The sequence below is a fragment of the Alligator mississippiensis genome, chromosome 2 (genome assembly GCF_030867095.1).
Source record: "Alligator mississippiensis isolate rAllMis1 chromosome 2, rAllMis1, whole genome shotgun sequence".
NCBI lineage: Eukaryota > Metazoa > Chordata > Crocodylia > Alligatoridae > Alligator > Alligator mississippiensis.
Genome location: NC_081825.1, coordinates 230,918,174 through 230,943,358, shown reverse-complemented (window position 1 = coordinate 230,943,358; position 25,185 = coordinate 230,918,174). Strand labels below are relative to the sequence as shown.

Below are 25,185 nucleotides of genomic sequence, written 5' to 3'. Positions count from 1 at the left end.
CTAGCCCACTCTCTCATAAGGGTCCACCTTCTCAGCCCTACTATGGGGTTACCCAGCCGGTTGTGGGACCTGGGGTTATTAAGGCACCCCAACCCACCTTTCACTGGGGAGGTAACTGGCCTGGCATTTTCTGGGGGCTCCCATGCCACTAGCAGCCCCACCAGGCCACCCATCCCTGGCAGGGTGCAGTTTTAGGTTGTGCCCAGGACCAAGAGCCTCATATCCATCCCCATCAGCTCTTGCCCTTACCTCCTGGGTTGTTCTTGCTGCAGCTCAGCTAGGCGATGTTTCTGTCTGGGCTGGCAGCAGCAGACTGCAGCCTTTATATACATACGTATATATGTACATATATATTTATGTATTAGGTTCTCAAAATGGCTGCCACCATCAGGCACCTGCTGGATGCCTGACCCAGCCCTTAAATTGCCAGGCACCAACAGTGCCCTGCCACACTGTTATAGAATACTAGAGCTTCCCTTTAAAAGTAGACTTCTTACCCATGCCAAGACAGGTCTCTCCTACTTAAATATGAGAGACATTAAGCCCTCCTTTAGTACCTGTAAGTATGCTGTTTGCATAACATCATGAGGAAAGTGAGATGTTAAAGGAAGGTGGGTGAGCATGTGTGAAGAGGGACCACTAAAACACTTGATGCAAATGCTGATGGATTTGCTCTAGGGAAGAGCATGCATTATTCACTATCATGGACCAAGTAAACTGAGGAAGGAGGTGTGTGCAAAATAAGTTAAATCAAAGTTGCAGAGACAGGTGAATAAAATAGGTTGTAAAAGATTCCCAAAGGGACAAAAATGGGAAATGCCTCTAATCATTAAATTCTGCATGAGTTCAGATGAATGCAGATTACAGACCTTCCTGGAAAATGAAGGGAGTAATGTGAAGACTAGCCAGTTGGGCAAATGCAAATGCAAATGATCACAATTAGCTGTTGGCATCTACAACACCTAGATTTACATATGTAATCATGGACATTTTCCATCCTATTAGGCACATACTGTGCATTAATTTTGCATGTGCTGTTACATGCATGAGTTGTGAAAAAACAGAGCTTACACATGCATATGTTCCTGCTGTTTTATGAGTGTTTTCAGACATTCAGTAGAAAAAGTTTCTTAGTTCTTTTCCACAAGTGTGCACATGCACACAAGTATGTTTCCTACCACAGGGTCAAATTTAGTAGTCACAAAAGTGATGGTGGAAGTTACACATCAGACACATTATTGCTAAAAAAAGAGAAATTTCTCTAACAATGAAATTCTGCATGAGTTCAGATGACTGCAGAACAGAGACCTTCCTGGAAAGTGAAGGGAATAATTTACAGTAACATAAAGATGAACCAGCTGGGAGCTGCACATGGAAATGATTGTAATTAGCCACTGGCATCTACAATGGCTAGATTTACAAGTGTAATCACGGAAATTTTCCATCCTGTTAGGCACATACTGTGCATGAATTTTGCATGTGCTGTTACATGCAAAAGTTTTGAAAAACAATGGCCTACACATGCAAATGTTTCTGCTGTTATACCAGGGTTTTCAATGCAGCAAGATATGGTAGCCAGTAAAAAGAAATTTCTTAGTTTTCTTGCCCACGTGTATGTTTCTCAGCATTGAGTCAAGTGTAATAGTCACATAAATGATGGTGGAAATTACACAGACACACTGTGGTTAGAAAAAAGAACAGGAAATTCCTCTAACCAAAAAATTCTGCATAAGTTCAAAAGAATGCAGAACTTTCTGGATGGTGAAAGGGAATACTTCACAAGTAATGAAAAGACAAACCAGCTGAGCAACTGCATATGCAAAAAAATCATAATTAGCCATTGGCACCTACAATGGTTAAATTTACACATGTAATTTTCCATCCTGCTAGGCATATATTATGCATGAATCTTGCATGTTATGTTACATATATGTTTTTAAAAGACAGAGCCTACACATGCAGGTGTTTCTGCTGTTATACCACGGTATTCAACCCAGTAGAAAAGTTTTCTTAGTTCGTCTCCACACTTGTGTGTACATGTACAGATGGACATGCGCACACATTTGTTTCTCAGCACTGGGCAAAATTTAGCAGTCACATAATTGATAGTGTAAGATACAAATCAGCTATATCATGTCTGATGCAATGCATTTACTGATTCAATATTCCTTAGGAGGCTTCAAATAGCAGTTGGCTCAACTGGTGCCGAGGCTTACAAGCCTTGTAACATCTTAAAACAAGGATTAATTTTGGGCCTGAAAGATTGAAAATTGTGCAAATATAAGTGCAAGAAGAGACAGTGGTTGTGCACATGTGTGAAAAGGCAGATAAAGAGGACAGGAAGAGTGTGTAAAACAGGGGCGGGCAATTATTTTGTGCAGAGGGCCACTTACTGAGTTTTGGCAAGCTATCGAGGGCCACATGACAGGCAGCCGGGGCAGATAAATATTACTTTTCTAAATTTTTTAGAGGCCCCGCGGGCCAGATAGAGTGGCCTGGTGGGCCGCATCTGGCCCGTGGGATGCATTTTGCCCACCCCGGTGTAAAATTAGTGTGTAAAATTACTCATTTTGCCATCCACCTGAATGACAAGTGGGAGCAAGTTGCACTGCCTTCATTTCACTATGAAGTCATGACAAAGGCACACTTTCTGTGTCAATTATACCAGCTTTTGCAACATAGTTGAATATGGCCTGAGTATGTCTCTGATAATTTTGCCTAGTTACATGCGACTGTGCTAGGCTCATAGCTTTTTATCTCAAGTGCTGCTCTTAGTTTTCAGACTGCTTGCTAGATACAAAGTACAGCAGCAATGTAATTCACTTTACATAAAGTGTCTTGAAACATTGCACCAGAGCTCTAAATAAAAAGCTCCCCTTCTTGTACCCCCAGAATAAAAAAGATCTCATCATTCCAAGAATGGCACAAAGTGGTATTGTTAAATGAAGGCTAATTAGGATGGGATTTCATGTTGCTAAGAGCTAAGACTTTGGTATGCAAGAGAGCCAAACAGCAAGGGCAAAGTGTAACTATTTAAGACTGACGTTTTCTATATAAAGAAGAATGTTCAAACTGGCTCAAACTTTCAGTTTTAGTCAGGAACAAAGTCGTTGTGCCCTTGACATGATGGGCGCCTACAGTTTTTCCCCAATGATTCCAGGTCAAATATACTCAATTCATGAGTAAATAGATTCTTTTTCCTGCCATTGTCAGAAGCTCCATCTGTGATCAGTTTTGTGATAATGTAGGAAACAAAAAGGGCCTGGGCAGAATTACTGAAGTGCATAGTTATAGGGCAGAACAGAATCCAGCCCATCCTCTTATAGCTGCAGTGGCTCCTGCAGGGCTAATAAAAGGAAGAGCAGGGCCTTTTGTGACCAGGAAATCATCAGATGTTACTGGAACACTCTAAGGGCTAAGTTACTTTTGTAAAGAAGAGCTCTCTGTAGCGATGATGCAGAAGAGCGTTGTCTTAGTAGTAGCTCCTGGACTTCGTGCCTCAGCAAGGGACAACTCAAGAACAGGGTGGATGAACATCGATTTAAAAATGGTTGTTAAAATTTAAAATCAGGATTTATTTTGTTATTTAAAATACAGTAAGTTTGACTGTTTAAAAATAAACCTGCTTAAAATGACATTTAAATTCTAATGGAAAATATGTTAAGGTCTAAATTAAACTTAATCTCTCAAAATATAAGTCATTAACAAGCACATATTCTGAATCCATGAGCCTCTCTCAAAACCTTTGATTTAGAGCACTGATTCTCAACCAGGGTACTGTGGCACTCTGGGATGTTGCCAGATCCTTTGAAGGGTGCCCCAAGTTATGAGGTGATAAGCAGACATCCTAAGTAGATAAACAGACTTGTCCTTGCCTGGCCAATCCCCCACCCCCACTGCCTGGCCCTTCTGTAAGAAGGTAAACACTGTAATATATAAATTAGTTTTTGAAATTGGATGCCACTCAATTCACAGAGGTTATGAAGGAGTGCCTCGAGGCCAATGAGGGGTGTCTTGAGTAAAAAAAAGTTGAGAATCACTGAGTGAGAGGTTATATGCTCTTCTATATAGTGAAAAAAATCAGGGGGAAACTCATCTCATTTCTGAGATCAAACTGTATAAATATGATGCAACAGTCTATGCAGTGTACTAAGAGCTTGAAGCCCAGGGACTGTGCTACTAACTGCAAGTGACTGGCAAAAATCACCGCAAGGATTGAGACCTGGACTCTGACATTAGGAGACACTATCATATATCTTGATAGGATCAACCGTGAGCCAACACAGGTGGTCTCATGTCCCTATTTTATAGGCTATCCCTGCGCTATGATTTTATATGTTCAATGTTAGGTGCTGTTTCATGTTCAATTAAATTCCAATTATCATCCTAATTCAGCTACTTGACACCCTTCATAAACACAAAGTTAATGATTTAGTAAATAAGCAGTGTGTCATTCACTATTTTGTACTAACAATATAAAATTAATATAAATCTGAAAATACTAAGCTACATGACTGCTGAATAGATAGAAGGGTACAGTGTAACTATGTGTAAGTAGCAAAAAGATGCACCAAATGGAGTGTGAAAACTCTATTTAACTGTAATCTACATGCTTTAATAGTTTTATCAGGCACTGAGAGTGCACCTTTCTTTACAAACTAACTGAAGTACAAACAGAGAAGCTGATTCAAGTTACCAATTTAAAGCATTTTGATTTAAATCAATCCATTCTGCTCTGGGAGGGGAACACAGGTGCTGACAGACCCTTTGAAATGTTGTTTTTTTCTGCATGAGGCCTGTGCTGTATGCCACAGAGAGAGCCATGACCCAACCCTCATCCCATCCCTGAGCACCACTTTGACTCCACAACTGACTTGAGCCTGGCACAGTGAGAGCACTTCTTGAGCGCAAGGCCTGGCATCATGCCTGACTGGTGCAGAGAGATGGGGAGAAAGCCTTTCCCCTTACATTATAACCTGCCTGACATCTGACTCCCCAGGTACCTCTCCACTATTAACTGCTACATTCATCCCCATTTTTCCCCCTCCATCCCCAGCCTCTCTCTCACCCACTGACTCCTCAGTTTAGATCTTCACTGACTGCCTGTCTTGCATGCACACCAGCCTCTGGCTTCTTTACTATTCATTCCATCCAGGAAGAACATACACCAACTGCAGATGCTTCCTCAGCCTGACAAAGGGTTTTTTAACCTGAAAGCTTGCTAAAAATTTTTTTCCAACTATTTAAGTTGGTCTAATAAAAGATATCAGATTCACCCAAAGAACCTTGTCTGCCTTTCCCCTTCTTGGACACCTACACAGTGTAAGGAACAAAATCTGCCAAAAAGGGAACCTGCATATCATAGTGAGAGCTAAACATGCTGTTTGTGAAGTCACTTTTTTGACATTAGAGACACCCTAGACACAATAAATCTAGTAGTTATAAGCAAGTCACAAACATCTGGATTTAGGATGCTGTAGGGCACTGTGAGCACATCCAAATGAGCATGGATGTGCAGTTTGCAGTGCCGCAGACCTGTCTGTGGCACCCCAAAATGCACGTGCCACACATGCAGGCATTCACCACATGGCTAATTTACAGCACGGTGTTTTTTTTGACACTGGGAGATCCTGGTGTCAAAAAAACCCTGTGCTACCCAAAACTAAAGCCTAGCTGGTCAGAGCCATGCTCTGGCTGCTGGCTGGGCTCTGAGTGCCCAGATCACCACCGCTGGAGCCCTGGGAGGCCCCCAGGACCTGAGCTGAGGCTGCTGGGGCCAGCACAGTGCTGGCCCCAACATCCCCCACCCGACTCAGGGCAACTTGCCACACACCAGAGCACACATGCAGGGGCATTCCCCGGGGACAACTAGTAGTGGCACAAATATATCTGCTGCTAGTTGTCCCAGGGAAATGCACGTTCCTGTTTGTGGGGACATGGCCAGTATGCTGGCAGAAGGCTTTGAACAGAGAATGAGGAAATAATTTGTGCTAGGAGGTGTTTGCACTCTGGGGTCTAAATTTCCCAGTCTTAAAAGAAAACACAAACCTTTTTACTAGAAATTAAATGCATGTATTATTATTACTTGTTGGGGGTCATACTAACCCTGGCAGAGGGTTATTTTTGTATATGTTCTTACCTGTTCAAATCTGGTAATAGGAAGCAGGTACTCAATATCAAGAGAGAAACACACAGGCAATGGGAAGAAGGGTGAGTCACTAAGGAACGATTCCAATGAACAGCAAGAACTCCTAGGGACAAAATCAGGAAAGTAGAGGGGGAAAAAAATGAGCTATAACTAGCAAGCAATGTTAAAAGACAATAAGAGGTTCCATAAACGCATAAGAAAAGAAAGACAAGGTTCCTTGGGTGAATTTGATATCTTTTATTAGACCAACCCAAATAGTTGGAGAACAGTTATTAAGCAAGCTTTCCGGTTCAAAAACCCTTCGTCAGGCTAAGGAAGTTTCAGCAGTTGGTGTGTGCTCTTCCTGGATGGAATGAAAAGTAAAGAAGCCAGGGGCTGGGCTGGGGAGTCAGTTGTCAGGCAGATTATAATGTGTCAAAAATCCAATGTCTATATTTAGTCCATGATCTCTAGTATCCAGGAGGTTGATGAAATGGAGTTCATAGGCTTGTCTCTGGGAGGTGTTGTGTAAGTTTTCCTTGAGGATCAGGACTGAGAGATTGGAGAGGGACTGGTTTTCTTGTGAGAAATGTGCCCCCACCGGTAATTGGGTATTTCTGTCTTTGATGGATTTCCGGTGTGCGTTCATTCTGGTGCGCAGTTGTTGTTTAGTCTCTCCTACATATTTTCCATCAGGGCATTTGGTGCATTGGATGAGGTATACTACATTTCTGGAGGTGCAGCTGTAAGATCCAGGAATGCTGATGGCTCTGTTGTGAGGTGTAGTAATAGTGTGGGTGGTGGAGATGTGTTGGCAGGTTTTGCATTTCTTGTCATGGCATGGTCTGGATCCTTTTGGTGTGTTCTGGGCTTGAGGAAGTTTGCTTCTGGTGATGAGGTTAGCAAGGTTCGGTGCTTGTTTGAAGGCTAGGATGGGTGGTTCTGGGAAGATCTCTTTAAGAATAGGGTCTCTTTCTAGTATGGGTTGCAGTTGTTTGAGGATTTTTTATACAGGTTCAAGGGAGGGGTGATATGTCATAACCAGCGGTGTGTGATTTGTTGGGGGGGGGGCATTTCTGTACTGCAGCAGTTCTTCATGTGGTATCCGGGTGGCTCTTTCAAACGTGCGATCTATCTCTCTGGAGGAGTGTCCTTGTTGGGTGAAAGCCTTTTTAAGATTGGTGAGGTGGCAATCCCAGGTGTTCTCTTCAGTACAAATGTGGTGGTATCTGAGGGCTTGGCTATATATCACAGCTTTTTGGGTGTGTTTGGGGTGATTGCTGGTTCTGCGCAGATATGTATGTTGGTCTGTGGGTTTCTTGTATAACGTGGTCTATATTTTATCATTCTGGATACTAATCATCGGGTCTAAAAAGGAGATGCTGGTGTTGGAGTATTCTAGAGAAAGTTGGATGGAGAGATGGTGATTGAAGAAAAGAAAGACCAAGGAAATTGCGAGTTCACTCTTGAACAGTTAAGGCTCCCTATTAATGGGAAGACACGAAGGTAGAGCTGTTCAATGACTACTTTGCCTCAGCCTTCACAACAAAGACAAACTGAGACCAAAAAACTAACAAAATTAATACAAGCAAAGAAGGAGAAGGTCTACAGATCAGGATAAAGTTAAGAGTATAAGAGTTGTTGACAAACTGGAATGAATTACTGTCAACAGACCCTGAGGAAAATTCATCTCAGGGTGCTGAAGGATGCGACTGAAGAAATCTCAGAGCCACTGACAACAATATTTGCAAAGTCACAAATACAAGTGAGGTCCCAGAGGACTGGAGATGGGCTAACACAGTGCCCATTTTCAAAAAGGGAGAATAGGAGGACCTAGGGAATTTTAGATCTGTCAGCCTGACTTCAATACCTGGGAAGTTACCACTTTGACAGCAACTAGTTTGCTGGAGGAAGGAAATGCAGTGAACATAATACACTGGTATGTTAGTAGGGCATTTGATACCCTCACAAATGACAGTCTTGTAAGTAAATTAGAGAAATGTGGGACTGCATCAGAAGTCTTACTAAAGTCTTGGATTACTGTTAGATGGATGTATAACTGGCTGAATAACTGCAAGCAGAGAATAATTATATATGGATTAATGTTGATGCAACAGGAGGGACGTCAGGGTCGCCGTGCTCTCCCCTGCCGCCTCCTTCACCGTGCCAAGCGACTTTCTTGCACCCTCTGATTCTCGCCCACCACGTCTTTGATTTTCTATATTTTATAGGAAAGCTACCTTCTGTCCTCTTGGTCACGGTTCTCCTGTCATGGGTGTCCCATGCACCCAAGCCTTATGGGCTATGCGTGGCTCCTACCACCCCAATACCATGCCCCAAGCCTCGCAGATGTAATGGACGTTGTTCTGTCCCTCTCTTCGTCTTCACGCCCTCTATGGCACTTGGGCTGTCTACAGTCCAGTCTCTCTCTCTCTTTTTCGTGCCCTTCTCTCGAGTCTATGCTGCCCTGTCTCTCGGGGCCCTCTCCCTACGCCGCCCTGTCTCTCAAGCTCACCTCGCCCACACTGGGGCTGCTCAACAACGCTCCCTTCTCTGGGCTTCTCAACTGCCCCTCTCTGGGGCTGGGGTCTATGTACCCTGTATGCAGCACCCTCACTGGCGCTGGGGTCCCCACACTATTGTGAGTCCCCTATGAGACCTCCTCCATCCCCTAATAGCCTCTCCCAAACCACTGGTGTAAGAAGCACTAACATAAACACAAGCCCCTGGGCTACAACACCAACACAAGCCTGCAGCCAAACTATGCTCAGGCCTACCAGGGTTCTCTATCCCACCACGGTGGCCAACACTGCTCTGGCATGCTAGCTCAGCTTCTCTTTTCTGGCAGGGAACTCCTTCTTCCTTAGCTCCTGCCTGTGGTTTATATAGGAGCCAGGCCCTGCCCCTTCTTGTCAGCTGGCTAGGCAGGTGCGGATCATTAGCTCCCTCTAGTTACCTCAGCAACTGGCACCTGAGGAGTCTTCCTGGCTCTCTCAGTAGCAGGCACCTTAGTGCCCTGCTGCAGTTGAAATGGCAGTAAATTTCAAATGGGGTTCTACTGGGGTCTATTTTGGGTCTGATGTTGTTTAATGTTTTTATTAATTGTATTGAAGAAAGGATAACAAGCTTCCTGATCAAGTTTGCAGAAAACAAGAAGTACTTACAAATACCTAGAAGAGTAAAATTAGTCTTCAAAAGGATCTTAGCAAATTGGAGAACTAAACACTAAAGAACTAAATTCAGCAAGGACAAATGTCAGATGATACACCTAGGGAAGAAAAATCAAATGCACAAACACAGCCTGGGAAATGATAAACCAGACAGTAATGTCCTGAGAAGGATTCAGACTTTTGGATGGATCACAGACTCAACATGATCTAACAGTGATCTTCAGTTGCAAAAAGGCAGAACAAATGGGGGCTGCATTAGCAGGAGTATAGGAGGTAAGACACAGCAGGTAATAGAACTACTCTACTATATGCTGGTTAGGCCTCCAGTACTGTGTCCAGTTCTGGACTCCACAATTTAAGAAGTATGTGGAGAAACTGGAAATGATCTAGAGGCAAGCAACACAGATGATAGAGGGTTGAAACACAAGCTGTATGAGAAAAGCTTGAGAGAATTAGAATGTTTAGTTTGGCAGAAAGGACTTTAAGGCGGGACATGATAGTAGTTTCCAAATATTTGAAAGGCTGCCATAAAGATGAGGGAAAACTGTTTTCCTTTGCTATGAAGGGCAGAGTATGAAGCAAAGCATTTAAACTCCAGCAAAGCAAAGTTAGATTAAATAGCAGAAAAAATTCAGCTACTGTCAGAACAGCAGGAAAGTGGAAAAAGTTGCTCAAGGAAGTCATGGAAACCCTTTCACTGGAGCCACCTGTCTGGGATTGAATAAGAATAGTGCAGACTGTATTTGTGCAAGGGGGTTGGACTAGATGGCTCTTGAGGTCCTGTGCTACTCTACATTCTTAACGTTTTTTACTTGTATAATGTCTTTCAGCTGAGGAGTTCAAGGACCTTTAATAATACTAATAATGAAGGGCCCAGCCCTCCTGGGAGACAGGTGGCCTTTATTATATTTATTTTAACAGTGAAGCAGAGTGGGGAGGTAAGTGTCTTGCCTAGGGTCTTACACTAGAATTGAATTTGGCCTGCTTAAACTCTTTTGGGTCAAATGCAGTCTTAGCATGATTAGGAACGACGCTGAAGGACTTCAGTGAAGTTATATCAGGGATGAAACTGGTCCCTTAAAACAATAGCTTAGTTGAATGTATAAAGCAGAGATCAAATTCAATTGCAAAATAAGCAGGTGTAGCTGCTTTCAAATCCGTGGAACTATGCTCACTTATACCAAAGCTCTATTTGACTCCAGGAGCTCTACTTTCTAGGTTTGTACACAACCCATAATATATATCTTGTAGAGAAATATGATATGCACCTTGCTTTAAGGTGTTAAAGTATAACTGAAATTATAACACATAACTTGAGAATGTGAAGACTTAGGTTGCAGGGGTGTAGGTTGTAGCTGTGTTGGTCTAAGGACATAGGCAGGCAGACAAGGTTCTTTGGGTAAATCTGATATCTTTGATTAGACCACCTCAGATAGTTGGAAAAATTCTTCTTTGCAAGCTTTTGGGTATAAATACCCTTTGTTGGGCTGAGGAAGCATCTGCAGTTGGGGTGTCTGTGCTCTTCCTGGGTGGGATGAATTGTAAATAAACCAGGATGAGCACAGACACTCCATCTGCAAATGCTTCCTCAGCTTGACAAAGGGTATTTACACCCAAAAGCTTGCAAAGAAGAATTTTTCCAACTATTTGAGGTGGTCTAATAAAAGATATCAGGTTTACCCAAAGAACCTTGTCTGCCTAAGACTTAGGTTGTGCATTCAGGGATTACAGGATATCATCAGGATTCCAAGGTACATTGGGAAACAGTCCTAAAATCTCTATAGTAATAATAACCACTATGTAATCAACTGATGGTCATTCATAGCCCTTCACAAATGTTACTATCTTGTGCTGCACACCAAGGAGCTTTTGGGGGAGCGGCTGGGTAGGAGTCTTGTTTGCAGTTCTGATTCCATCCAGTAGGAGGCACTGGAAGACATTCACATTAGCAAGTTCATTACAAGACTAAGAGTTACTGAATGTTGTAGGTTAGTGAATGAACACAGTGAAAAGGAAGAACAGTGTAGCACAAAACATACTGTTCATTGGACTGACAAGAGGCATTTAGTTTTAATTTATGATATTTCATAATATTCTATTAAATGATTTGTGGAAAATTGCCTTTTTAATGTGAGCCTGCCTCGCAGCTCTGTGCTGTAAAATCTTTTCTGAGATGCAAGGAGAACAAGTCTTATGTTTATGGAGTGTTTGATGTACAGTTTAGTAGAGCACAAATTAGCAAAATATAGCATACTTTGTTCTTCTTTAATGCTGTCTTTGTGCATTTCATTCAAGGGTTTGAGGCTTTTACAAAGGTAGATAAGAGTTAGTGAGCAACAACCAACCTGTGACTTTGGGAATGTCACTTCAGTAAAGATGCTCCAGAATACATACTGCTAACTGTAGTTCATTATACCCTTTTATACACAAAGGGAGTGTGCCATTGACCTTGGGGACCTTCATTTTAGGTGCTTAGATTTAAATATACAAGATGTTTCAAAGAAGGCACCCAGTGACAGGACCCAGACTTTGAGGCCATTTGTAGCACCCACTAGCTGACCCACTCATCCTGCTTGCACCCTCTGACCTCTTGAAGTATTACTCTGCTGTCTCGCCAGCCACAACCTGATGGTGAAATGGTACAATTGGGGAGACTGCCATCAGAGGCCATTGAGCTTTGGGTGCTTCTCCTGGTCCTGGTCCTGGTCCTGCTCTTCACTGGGCTCAACTCTCTGCCCTGAGCAGGACTCCTCCTCTTCCTCTCAGTTCTGGCAAAATGTAATGCATTTGCCTCCAGGGCTCTATTGCCTCCAAACACCACCTCTCACCAGGGCTCGGCCCCTTCCAAACACAGTCTCTTGCACAGGGGCCCACTGGCTGTAATCATGGTCCTACAGGCCCTAATCACCTTTAAGGCAATAACCATGACCTCCAGTTTCATAGTAGCTAGGGTCAGGAGGGACCTGATCAGATCATCTAGCCTGACCCCCTGCCACAGGCAGAAATGAATGTTGGGTTCACAAGACCCCAGACAGGTGATCATCCAACCTCCTCTTGAATTTGCCCAAGGTAGGGGCGAGGACCACTTCCCTGGGAAGTTGGTTCCAGATTTTGGCCACCCTAACTGTAAAATATTGCCTCCTGATCTCTAACCTAAACCTGTTCTCCATCAGCTTATTACCATTGTTCCTTGTCACCCCAGGTAATGCTGGGGAGAAAAGGGCTCTGCCTATTTGCTGTTGATCCCCCCTAATGAGCTTGTAGGCAGCTACCAGGTCCCCCCTCAGCCTCCTCTTGCTGAGGCTGAACAGGTTCAGGTCCTTCAGTCTCTCCTTGTAGAGCCTGTCCTGCTGCCCTCTCACCAAGCAGGCGGCCCTCCTCTGAACCCTCTCTAGGCTGGCCACATCCCTTCTGAAGTGCAGCGCCCAGTTAAGAAAACCGAGGCACATTACCAGCTACCTGTTGATTTTGCCTTTGTCCTGGATGGTAGCCAGCATGTGGTCTGTTAGCTAATACACAGACACCTCTCAGCAAGGCAGAGGGAAGGGGGGAATTCCTGCTTAGCAGGGAGTGGTGAGGGGGATGGGGGGGTGGGGAGCAGCCTGCAATCTCTGCCAGAGCTCCAGCCAGGGAGCAGAGGGGAGGGGCCAGCTTTGCTGTGGAGCAGAAAGCCCCGCCCAGCCCAGAGAGCATGCCAGGATGTTGGCAGTATCTGGTTTAACTTAAACCAACAAGGGGTCTGGGACAGACGTTGCATAAATCAGTTTGACCCAAGTCAGTTAAGTCTGATACTACATTCAACCACGTTTATCTCAAATTGGTTTCAGCCATTTTCAAACTGGTTTATGTGCACTGAACATCTGTTCTGTTACAGGTTTAAACCAGTTTCTGATCACTTAAACCAGTTTATGTATAATGTCTGTCCCTAACCTTTCAGGCTCTGTACTGGCTTTAGACCTCCTACAGCATGGAGTGTACCCCAGGCACTTTACCCATTGCCTCCATACCCCCTGTAGCCACAACCCAAAACCTTTGGTACCATACCAGCTAATAATCCACCACAAATCCCTCCTGGGTCTCTCCATGTCCCAAAAAACTCCTACCTTCTATCTGCTGTCTCTTCGCAACATCCGTGGGTATCTGTGTGGCCTGGGTTCCCCTCTCAAGCAGCACAGGCTGGAAGGAGTTCTGCCCTCAACAGAAGTCAGGGTCAGACTGAGGGCCAGGCTTCTAACATGCAAGGACTCCAGCCCTTCATATCACATGGCTTCCACCTCATCCAGGGTTTTCTGCTTAGCCCAGTACTCAGCTTTCTCTGATCTACTGCAACCTGCTCCCAGGTGCTGCGGTTTAAGCAACTGAGCTGCAATCATCACACTTTCCTGCCTGGACAGGCAAGTTTCTTTGCGTAAATGTGATATCTCTTATTAGACCAACTGAATTTTTGTTTTTAATAAGTAAATAAATAAATATAAACATTCACACACACACAAACACACACACACCATCTAGCAAAAACTTTTCTTCACACACCTTAACCCACATTCAAAACCCCTACACCCATTACAAAAAAACGCACCTGCATCCCCGTGCTCCTGCACACCTATCCGCAGTCCTTTCCCTAGCCCAATCACACTGTCCCTTAGTCCTGATTTTAGGGTTTATCTTCTCAGTTCATTCACTGTCATTGACACTGTCACTGCTACTGTTGCTTCCATTACTGCTGTTACTACTGCTGTCATTGTTACTGTCTCCAGGTCTGGGTGTCTTGTTGTCCTCTTTGCTATCACTGTCCAGCCTCCCTCTCAGGGGGGGCGGGTCTTTGAAGAGCCTGTGCCAAGTGTCCCTTTGCCAGGTGGAATTGCCTGCATTTTCTCCATCCTCTCCCACCAATTTCCTGTAGTAGGACTGGGGTTCACTCAGAAACATTTTAACACAGTCCGTCTCCTCAAGGTTCGTGTGTCTGTTCTTTGCAAGCTTTCAGGCACAAACACCCTTCTTCAGGCATTGGGAGACTCTCCTGCCTGGAGCCCCTTCTCCCTGTGGCCATACAATTAGTTCTGAAATGTCTCCCACTGTCCCATAGCTCCTATCTTTAGCTTCCTCTGGCTGCTTACTTGTCCTCAGCTATTTCTATGTTAACTGCCTACCTGATTGCAACCCTCTAATGCTGCCTTCCCCTCTTAAGGAACAAGTGCCCCAGGCTCTCTCTCATATAGCTGCTCACTGAAACACCAGAAGTAGAGGCCACTTACTCAAAGTTGGCCATGATGTACTTACCAGGCATCCAGGCTTCCTGATTCCTTAGCTCTCTGATTTAATTCCTACATATATTGCTCCTGGAGAGGAACTCTATCTTTATGGCAGTAAAGTACAGAACTTTTATTAATGTCTAGTCTTCATTATTATAAAATAGAAAATTTCTCAGTTTTCTATGTGGTATTCCCTAACACTCCATTCTACGTGTTGAGGAAAACGGATTCGCTCTGGAGAAATCATAAATATTTTCAGACACTAGGTGGCACCAAGAGACAATTTCATAGTAATGGCATATCCTTTTTGTCTAATATGGGATGGTGAATGAGGTTAGTGCTGAGTGAACTGCTTGGGGAAGGTCTTGCTTCTGAATCCTCGGCTAAGACAGCAGAAGAACTATCCACAGAGCTCCAAGTACCCCCAACTTATTTTTTTTTAAGCCTACATTTGGTAAGACGAAGGAATGTGGGAATTTACTCAGAATGAAAAAGCAATGTGTTTATCATTAAAGTTGAATAGGAACTAGATTTTTCCCCCACGCAAGATCTTGACCGTTTTGACAATGAAATGATTTTTTAAAATGATAGCTTTTCAGTTGTTCAGCCAAAATAAAAGCACCAGAGAATCACAAAAAATAGAAAATAATATGGAAAACAGTCTATAGAAAGTAGGTGACATTATAGTTAGGGCATAAAAAGAGCCATTCAAAAACACTCTAGTGTAAACCACCATGCTTTGAAGGACAATTCAAGATGGCACCCTTTAGAGGTTCCTCTTGCCTTGAGTCACCATTTTCTTTTTAGACCAGACCTTCTCTAATCTGGCGAATTCCAAGGAAATTATTTTCACCCTTGTCCTTTATATGGCATGGGCACTGGGGTCCCACCCATATCTCCTAGCTCTCTGTGCATTTTCTGTTTGGAATCTAATATACTGACCTCTTACCACATAATATAAATCTATGACACCATTCATAAAAGACCCCAGTTTATTTTCACATTTAGAACTGCCTGCCTCTTTTTCTTGAGAAAATTATTCTCTCCAGATATGAATCATAAGGTTGGAAGAGACCTCAAAGGTCATCCTGTCCACTCCCCAAGGCCTTTGCACACCCAGTGTTGGAATGATATCCCATGGCCAATGTGTGATGGACTATGTGGGTGATTACATTGCAAACAGCTGTTGTATTTTGCACATACAGAGTGCGTCTACACGAGATACTACTGTGCAGTCGTTACTATGTATTTATTTAGTACTTGTATGAGCAAATGCTAAATAAACATACAGTAGTAACAGGAGTTACTGCGCATTAGCACTGGAGAATGACTTTTAGGTGATGCTACTGTGCAGTAGCCTAATAATACTGCGCAGTAGCATATTAGCATTGTTCGTGCTATGATGCATGACTGCACACTATTTTTTCAGCTACTGCACAGTCAGCGTCTCATATAGATGAATCAAGTATAAAGCATTTTAATACTATGTAGGATAGGACAGAGGAGGCAATTACTGACACAGAGAGAGAGCATCATATAAGTTGGCTTTCACCAGATATTCTCAAATCAGACCTGGCCAGAGAAATAAGAAGAGAGGACTGAGATCTGAATCTGAGTCTCCTGTAGGGTGCCAGGCAGCAAGACTGAAATCTTAGTCTTCTTAAAGACAATGGCAAAGCTGCAACTGATTTCACTGAGGTAGAGATTCCTAACCTGTTACTCCATAGAGTGAGAGAGCAAGTCCTGAATTCATCTCAGAGCAAGTCCTGAATATCATAGGGTACTCACCAATATGAAATTACATGGTTAAATATTTGGCCAAATGTTTTAAGTCACCCCTGACTGGATGCTGTCATATCAGACTGTCCCCTGGATCTGATGTGGATCCAATTTTCAGAGGTGCCTTTTAGCAGCTTCTGTTCCTCTCCTTTGCCTGGAATTCTCTTGGAAATCATAAATTGCAAACAAAGCTGATGCATATCAGAAGTTACTACACACACCCCATCTCCATGCCCTTTCATCTGGAGGCCTGATCAGCATTTGATCACTGCGTCTTTTCAAATTGCTGCACTCTAGGGACCAATGAGTTAAAGGCAGCAACTACGTGACTGGACCATGAGCCATACCTGCTGCTTTTGCAGGCAAAGAGCAAGTCAAGAGGATCTTACATGTCTGTGAGTGAAGGATATAGGGACCTATTGAAGTGGATGTTGTGCTGATTGGTACAATATACAAAGCGGTTTTTTTATCCACCCTCAAGATGAAACCTCAGAGATTTTGCTCACATCATACACCTCACAGATAAATCAGAAAGCCTAGCAGAGTGCATACTCTGTTTATACAGGATATGTATGTACACACATTATAATGTCATCTATCAAAGCCACATGGTAATGCCACCTTCTCTGTCCCTGACAGCGCTAACTAATAGGCCTGTGCAAAGCAGCAAGTATTTGTTTTGTATTCAGTTGATTCAGAGGGACAGTGATTCGATTCAGAGATTTGAATCACTGTCCCGATTAAATTTAGCCAAATCAGATCCGAAGATTCGGCACTGGTTCAGAGATTTGGCCATAGACTGAAAAGGCAGCAGTCCTCACCACGCTGGACACAGCTGCCTCCAGCTGGTAAATCTGTTGTAGTGAGCGGAGGGGGAAGGGAAGGGGCGTGGGGGAGGGAGGGATTAGGGATGGGACAACCTGCCCAGCCAGGGCTGGGGGGCCAGGACTCGGGGATGGGGGCGGGAGGCGCAGGAAGTGGGTGCGACAGCACTCAGAGCAGGGGTTATGCCCTGCTGCCACTTGCCCAGCCAGGGGGATGGGGGCGGGAGGCAGGATGCAGGTGCAGCTCACTCTAGATGGAAGGGGGCAAGTGGCAGCAGGGCATAGCCCTCGCTACCAGCAGTGCTGCACCTGCATCCCATGCCCCCCGCCCCGGCTGGGCAAGAGGCAGCAACGCCTGCCCCCCTGTGCACCCCTGTGCCCCCCATGCCGGCTGGGCAAGTGGCAGCAGCATCCACCCCCCGGTGCCCCCATGCATTGGGTGGGCAAGCGATGGCAGGGCAGAGCCCCCGTTCTCAGCAGTGAGGCAGGTGCAGCAGTGCTGGGAGCAGGGGCTATGCCCTGCTGCCGCTTGCCCCCTTCCACCCAAAGTGAGCCGTGCCTGCATCGCGTCCTGCCTCAGCAGGGCAAGCAGCAGCAGGGCATAGGCCCTGCTCCCAGCACTGCCATGCCCGCATCAGCACTGGGAGCAGGGGCTCTGTCCTGCTGCTGCTTGCCCAGCCAGCGCGAGGGAGTACGGGGCAGGGAACGGGTGTTGCCACTTCTTGCCCAGCTTGGGGTAGAGGGGGCATGGGATCTGGGCATGGCACTGCTGGGAGCAGAGGCCATGCCCTACTGCCGCTTGTCCCCTTCTGCCCAGAGGAAGCCATGCCCGCATCCTACCCCCACTCTGCCCCAGCTGGGCAAGCAGAAGCAGGGCATAGCCCCCACTCTGAGCGCTGCCATGTATGCATCCCTCAACCCTCCCCCACCCCAGCTGGGCAAGTGGCAGCAGAGCATAGCCCCCACTCCAAGCACTGCCACGCCCACATCCCACAACCTCCTGCCCCCCTTCCTGTGTCCTGCACCCCCGCCCCGGCTGGGCAGCTTGTCCCAGCCCCAATCCCTCCCATGCCCCTTCCCTCCCCCCTCTGTCCACCACAACAGACTTACCAGCTGGAGGCAGCTGTGTCCAGCGTGGTGAGGACTGCTGCCTGTTAAGACTATGGCTGAATCTCCGAGTCGGCCGAATCTTTTCTGAATCGATTTGGAGGCTTCCAATTCAATTTGGAACTTTTAATTTTTCTCCTGATTTGATTCAGATTTGGAGATTAGGTCGCTGAATCGGACTGAATCTCCTCCGAATCGAATCGACTACCAAAGCTTTGCACAACCCTACTAACTAATGCCACACTCAAGGGGTACAATCATGTAATAACTTATATTGGCACTACCTGTTGACATTCTGACATCATTTTTGCAAGTGTCACCTATTACAGCCACCTGGCAGTGTTGTCTGAACCTAGCACTGCCATGTAAGGCCACCTGCCAACACTAACCGCTGCTTTTACCTGCCAGTATCCCTGCCATGGCACAGGGCTTAGAGCTCTCCTGGCCAGAATAAGGAGCGCAGAGCACAAGGCCTGACAGAGGAACTGCCAGACATGACAACCCCATTTGTTATTTTTCTTTCCAGGAAGATCATTGATTGTATTTTCTCCTTGCTTTGTAAGTCACTGTGGAAACTAATGAGAAAGGAGTGTCTCATGCTAGGGGAGTCCAAAGAATTGCTGCTTTATCAGCATTTTACTTTGGGATGTTGTCCGGGGCAATGTTCTGGCTGGTGCAGTCTCCTACTTTGTTTACACAAAGCAGTGGGTGACCTCTCCTGGGTGTTTCAGACAGAGAAGAGCTCAGCAGGGGCTCTCTGCTCACTGCCCCCCTGCTAGGAATGAGATAATTCTTTCCCATCACACATTTCCTTGACAGGTCTGAAAGATACCAGAACAGGGAATCCAAACATCTGGAGGCATGTGCCTGACTCCAATGGGAGATCAGGAAGGCTGCCAAAAACCCTTCCAATGAACTTAGCCTCCTCTCCTACCCTTCTCTTCTCTCCCCTTCTCCCACCAGAACTCCCCACCTACTGGTTCTGGTGAAACAGCATTTTATAAATAAGGATAAAAAATCAGAGAAGAGTACTCCACTTTAGCTCTCATTCTGCTTTGAGCACTCAGCTGCTGCAGGCTGTCTGAAAAATCAGGTCATGACAGATGAGAAAGGGAGCGCAAGACCTTTTTCCTTTTTTACGTTTTTTTAAAGTGTTGGCTGAACATCCCTGGAAATGAAGTCCTACAGCTTGCTCAAGCTCCCTGCATGGAAGAATTATACACGCTTCTCCATCCAGTGGAGAATTCAGCCCCTATTCAGGCACAGTCTTTCTGCTGAAACTGCCAACAGTGTAAATTACATTTTTGGGTCGAATGGCATGGACCTCTGGTAACTAGGAATAGGTTGCGACAACCCACCTTTTCCACATCAGCCCGCTACCATCAGGTGGTCGTACGTTTTTTACGAACTGATGCTCTAAAAAAGAAAAGTTTCATATGATATTCTTAGTCCCCTGAGTCAGAGCCCTTTTTTTGGTTCCCTGTCTTCAACTGAGTTTAGCCTTATTCCCCTAGTTGAGTGGTTTTGTTCCCTGGTTGGCTGCACACAACTTCCATGCCCGCAGCAGCTGGGTTTGATAACAGTTTTCCCATGTGATATACAGTGCATGACATCACTCTCACAGCATTTACCTCTGTAGTCTGTGAACTCAGGGAAAGGTGCAGGGAACACTGTGGTATGTAAGAACATAACGTGCTGCATACCAGCCAATACCAGCCACACGCTGATTGTTCAAACCGCATGTGCTACTAAGCACCATTCTCCTCCTCCACTGCCCTTGTACTCCCACATTCCCTGCCCCCCCGCCCCCCTCGCCCCCAGCATTACCCATTTACAAGATGGGTCTGGCACACCCAGGACTACTGATAAGAAACTGACCTTTCCCATTTTTTTCCTCTCTCACTCTCATGATCAATGGTCTGTATAATTAACATGAATGATATGAGATCTGGAATATATGCTTGATAGTGAGTGGCTTAAGGATCTATATTATTTATATAAAGAAAGATAAGAATTGATCACAGTCTAGAAGTACGGGGAATTGATTACTTTTTAATATAACTGAAAAAAAGCATAACAAAGCTAATGGTTGGAAACTGAAACTAGACAAATTCAGATTAGAAATAAGGTTCAATTTAGTTATTCATCAAGCCTCATAAACCACTGGAACAATTTATGTAGGACTATGGTGAATTCTCCATCCTTAATGTCTTTTAAGTCAAGACTGGATGGTTTACTGAAAGAGCTGCTGTAACTCATACAGAAAATAATGCCCTGAGACAAATTACTGCATGAGGTTGTATGGCTCGTGTGAGGCAGGAGGTCAGACAAAATAGTCATAATGATTTCTCCTGGCCTTAAAATCCTTGAATCTGGGTCAGGGTGACAAAGGTATGTTCCTCGGTGATGGTAACTCCAAGGGACTACTCTTTAAAAAAAAAAATCAAATGAAAATAAAGCAAAATACCAACAAAAAGGAGTAACCACAAACTACTACAGTATGTGCGAGACTCCTCTCTGCCTTTTGCTCATGTGGTCACTTCTTGTCCTCACATCATTTCCTCCTGGTGAGGTGGATCTGCCATTGGGAGTCTGTTTGCTCCTTCTGGGCTAGGTACAGACATTCAAAGAACCTGAGGCAGAATCGATCTAATTTAAGCGGTTTTCTGTAAACAGCATAATTTGCATCGGTATTGAACAGAACACACATTCACCCTTTGGTGGTGGGGGCAAATCTTAGACTGGGTTCTGCCATTTTTAAACCAGTGTATGTGTGCCAAACTTCTGTTCTGTTACAAGTATAGACCAGTTTTGTGTGACGGACTTCTGTTCTGTTACGGGTATAGACTGGTTTCCGATCATTTATACCACAAAAGTGTAATATCTGTACCTGGCCCTTGTGCTCCTCAGTGTCAGTAAGTGGGAAGAGGTGGAACAATATCTCTATTATGGGCCTGACATCTGACTTCGGTACAGGTTGCCAGTGACAGAAATTCAGCATTCTTTCCTATTTGCAGTTAGAGGTGGCACAGCTTGATATATTAGTCATAGGATTACTCCTGCTCTAGTTTCCTGGTTAACAGCTGTTCTGTAACTATAGCAGGGTCAATACCCTTTGGCTTAAGAACCTTGTTAGAGAGATAATGGCTCAAAATGTTTGGTCCTTTGGCTCATGTCCCTTTGAAGTGGTGCAAAACCCTATGAGTTGTATTGTGATATCCTAATAGGGCTTAGTATGGATTCACTGTATCTGCCAGGGCTTTTATTTTTTTCGTTAAGCTATTTGCTGTTTATGATTAATTTTATTTTCTGCTGTAAGATTTGTTCACAATTGTAAAGGCTTGACACTGTGTGCTCAAAATGATGTCTCAAATAGAACTGCTAAAGCAAGCTATGTGAATTATAAACCACTGTGCATTTTGAACTCTTCTCTATGCTGAAAAAAGTTATTGTCATTCTTCTTCTTCTTCTTCTTTTTCATTATTATTTCCTACATCACCTGGAATCTGTGGGATGAGTTCTGGAGGTTCAGGCACCCAGGGGGTTAAAGGTACCAAGGCTAGGTGCATAGGGGAGTTGCTTCGTATAAAGTTCAGTGCCCGAGGAATGTCCTAGCTGTCAAGCTTCATTGCCCGGGAAAAAAATGGGCCAATTTCTCATTTCATTTGCACTGGTATAATCTTATGGCTTCACTGGTGCAACTAAGGGAGAATCTGGAACTTTAAAGAGAGAGTAAAATTACAGTAGGCTCTCGATTCTCTGAAGCCTATGTATATGAACATTTGGATTAAAGTACACTGGTTGCTGCTCTGGCTAGAAGTGAGAAAGAGGAGGGGGAACCCTCAGAAAATAGATCCTTTCTCTCCTCCTAGATAATCCTTGATTTGTGAGCCTGGTTTAGGGTCACCTCAAAAATGCTCTGCAGCAAAACAGACACTCCATGCTCTCTTGCAGAAGGCCCTTAAAGCTGCCTAAAGGCACAATGGGACTGCTTATTTACTATAATTTCTTAACTACCAAGAATAATGATTAACATGAAAACAACTGGCAAGCAACTGGGGTCCCCTTCTTCCGGGCTCTGTTAACAGCAGATCTGTAAATCACTGGGGAAATCTTTTTGGGTGAAAAGTCATAATGTCTCTATTACCAGATCTATCGTGGCCCATATTCTTGATTTCCACTGCTCAGATTTCTGGCCATCTGGAAGCAGCTTCTTGCTCACCTCTACCATTGCCATCTGACAGAATCTTTCCAGTTCTCTGCCTATCTCTGCCTGGTTTTGAACCCAGTCCTATCCAGAGTCTCTGCCCTGCTCTCGGCACAGCTCCTTCCCCCTCCCCACCCCCTTTTTCATCTAGTGCACTGTCTGCCTTTCAGGTACGGAGGAACATGCAGCCTGATTCAGCCAGCCAAAACACTCAGGCTGCAGACGTCACCCTTGTGCTGCCTTAAAAAATTTTAAGGCAGCACAAAACCCAAGCATATAAATGTCATTCCCCTTGTCGTGCTCTAGGTGCCACAAAAAGTGTCCCACGATATCCAGGACAGGTGGGAAAGCTAATGCTAAAGCAGCCACATGGGAGCAAAAGGGTGCTCTGCATCTCTTAAAATCCCTAACTATGGATTTAGGAGTCCAAGTTCAGTCACCTAAATGTTAAGATCTTGCTCTGATATTTTTAGTTGCATTTTAATACCAGCTTCCTTGCAGACTCAACCTTTTAGTAGGGCTCTGCAACCATTGAGCCAACTGGGTGTCGCTGAAGTATTTTTAATGTCTGATGTTGTTTAGAGTAATCAGATTTAATTTGGCTCCTTTCTTCATCTTGGTTCTTCCCCAAATCAGTTTCCATTGTCTAACCCCTTTTCATTTCATGCCATCCCAGTATTTTGCCTCTTGTTGTGGGCGGATGATCTCACCAACAATGTAAGCATAGGTTTCAGAGCTCTTCAGGAACTGTCATTACAATCCCATGTAACTATTAACTCTTTGTAGCCCACACAGCAAACCATACCTGCTTTGTACCAAACCATACCTGCTTTGTACCAAACCATACCTGCTTGGAGACCCCCCAAAAAAGTGTATTCCCTGATGTGAAAGCCATGGTTGGCTGAAGCCTGGGCATGTCTACTGAAGAGATAGATATGGGAAAATTATTGCACAGGTATAACTACTTACTGATGGAATGGGCATCTGCAAGAGTGTTGCATTCACAGCCTTTTGTTGCTAGCAGAGATGGGCCTTAACCACAAAGCCAGAGGCTGTTTAGTTTTGGTTTGGTTTAGGCCCATCTCTCTCCCATAACCATCAGATCATCCTAAGAGCTAAAGGAGGCGCTCTGCAAACTCAGCCACTATAAGCACCTCAGGAAGCAGGACCATATAATCCTTGCAGCACAGGGCAACAGCATACAACACAGAGGCTCCCTCTACACGTTACAGATATTGCACAGTTAACTGGTTAATTGCCCCATTACCTTAAGACCCTCTACACGTGCAAAGTAGCTATCACACAATAAAAGGATCCAACCAGGTATAAAATTAGACCTAAACATATGTTTTAACTGTATAGCTGGTTGCTATTGATCTTTAATTTGCAGGTGTAACAGGGTTTCCCTGAAGCTGGGAGCCCCATTAATTCACAGGGCTCCCAGCTGCACAGGTGCACTGTGCCCAGCATGAAACTGCCAGGCCCTGGGGGATCACAGTAATGTAAAACCCCCAGGGTCCACATGCATAGTCAGGACCGAGAGCCCCATCAGGTGCAGGATTCTTGGCCCTGGCTGCCTGTGTGGTGCAGCTGAGACCGAGAGCCCCGTCAGGTGCAGGACTCTAGATACGGCTGTATGTGGTCCCTGTGGCTGGAAGCTCCCTCAGTAAAGGGGGCTCCCAGCCATGGGAGCCTGCCTCTTGCTGATGCAGGGGCTCCCCGTACACCAACAGTAAGGTGTGATTGGATCTAATGCACGATCCCACAATTGTGCCTCTTGCCATGCACATGTGGTATGGCAGGAGACACAATTATGGGGATCATGAATTAGATCCAATTGCACCTTTGCCTGGACATGTAGAGGGGGTGAGAGACTTGCTAATACACATGCATACACACACAGAGTAAGCCACTGGCTCTGCCTTCCCTTGACAGTTAGACTTCTAGTTTTGCTTAAATACCGCAGTTTCCCTTAGTATTTAACAAGTATGTGTTTAGTCATATGCAGCACACATGTAGGAGTGGCAGCTAAAATCCATCTCCCCAAGTAAAAAATCTATCATGCTAACACAGACACCTCTAAAAATCTGGGAGTCATGAGCTCCCAACTTTATATCTGTTTGTGTCATTGGGCTTTATCGATGGCCTGACTACATGAGCAAGAGTAGTTTCCTCTACTGTCTTGTTAACCAGATACGAAACTATGAGCCAGAAACCACCTTGCCTTGTTCTCTTTCCCTGAATTTAGCCACCTCTATCTAAATACTGCCTAAAATCTTGCTACAATTCTGCTGCTGAACGCCAGTGTGGTGCAACTACCCACCACACTGGCACCTGTGGGTGCAGCAACCTGCAGCGCTGCATGGAGGTTTGGAGGAGCCTAGTGCAGTAGCAATAGTCTGGGGTCCAGTGCAGAGCTCATCATGAAGTCAGATGGATTGGATAGGTGGGTGCTATAATGTACTCCCAATTGTGGGGCTAGTTTGGGAACTGATGCTTTTTGGGGTAAGCAACTTTGTGCTGATGAATTCAGAGGAGATTCTCTGTGCAGTCAGAGACTTTATGAGGTTGCCATCAACGTGGCATTGATATCTCAGTTACACAGATGCAGGGAGTGAGAATCTGTCTTCCTCCAGCACTTGTTATGAAGCTCAGACCTCTGGGTGGTTTCTCAGGCTGTAACAGATGTGTCTAAAATCAAGGCATTTGACACAGATGA

General features: G+C 44.8%; 1 protein-coding gene across 2 annotated transcripts in view; it reads right to left on the bottom strand.

Moving 5' to 3' along the window:
* Nucleotides 1–25,185, bottom strand: part of TMEM229B (transmembrane protein 229B) — a 154,417-nt gene that overhangs the window by 79,048 nt on the left and 50,184 nt on the right. The window contains exons 1-2 of one of the 2 annotated variants that reach the window (XM_059722890.1): nt 13,401–13,527; nt 6,140–6,251 (exon numbers count right to left, since the gene is read on the bottom strand). The exons of the other annotated variant lie outside the window; for it this stretch is intronic. The gene's annotated coding sequence lies outside the window, so the exon portion shown is untranslated. Of the gene's footprint in view, nt 1–6,139; nt 6,252–13,400; nt 13,528–25,185 lie in introns of those variants that run through there. 2 annotated transcript variants of the gene reach the window in all.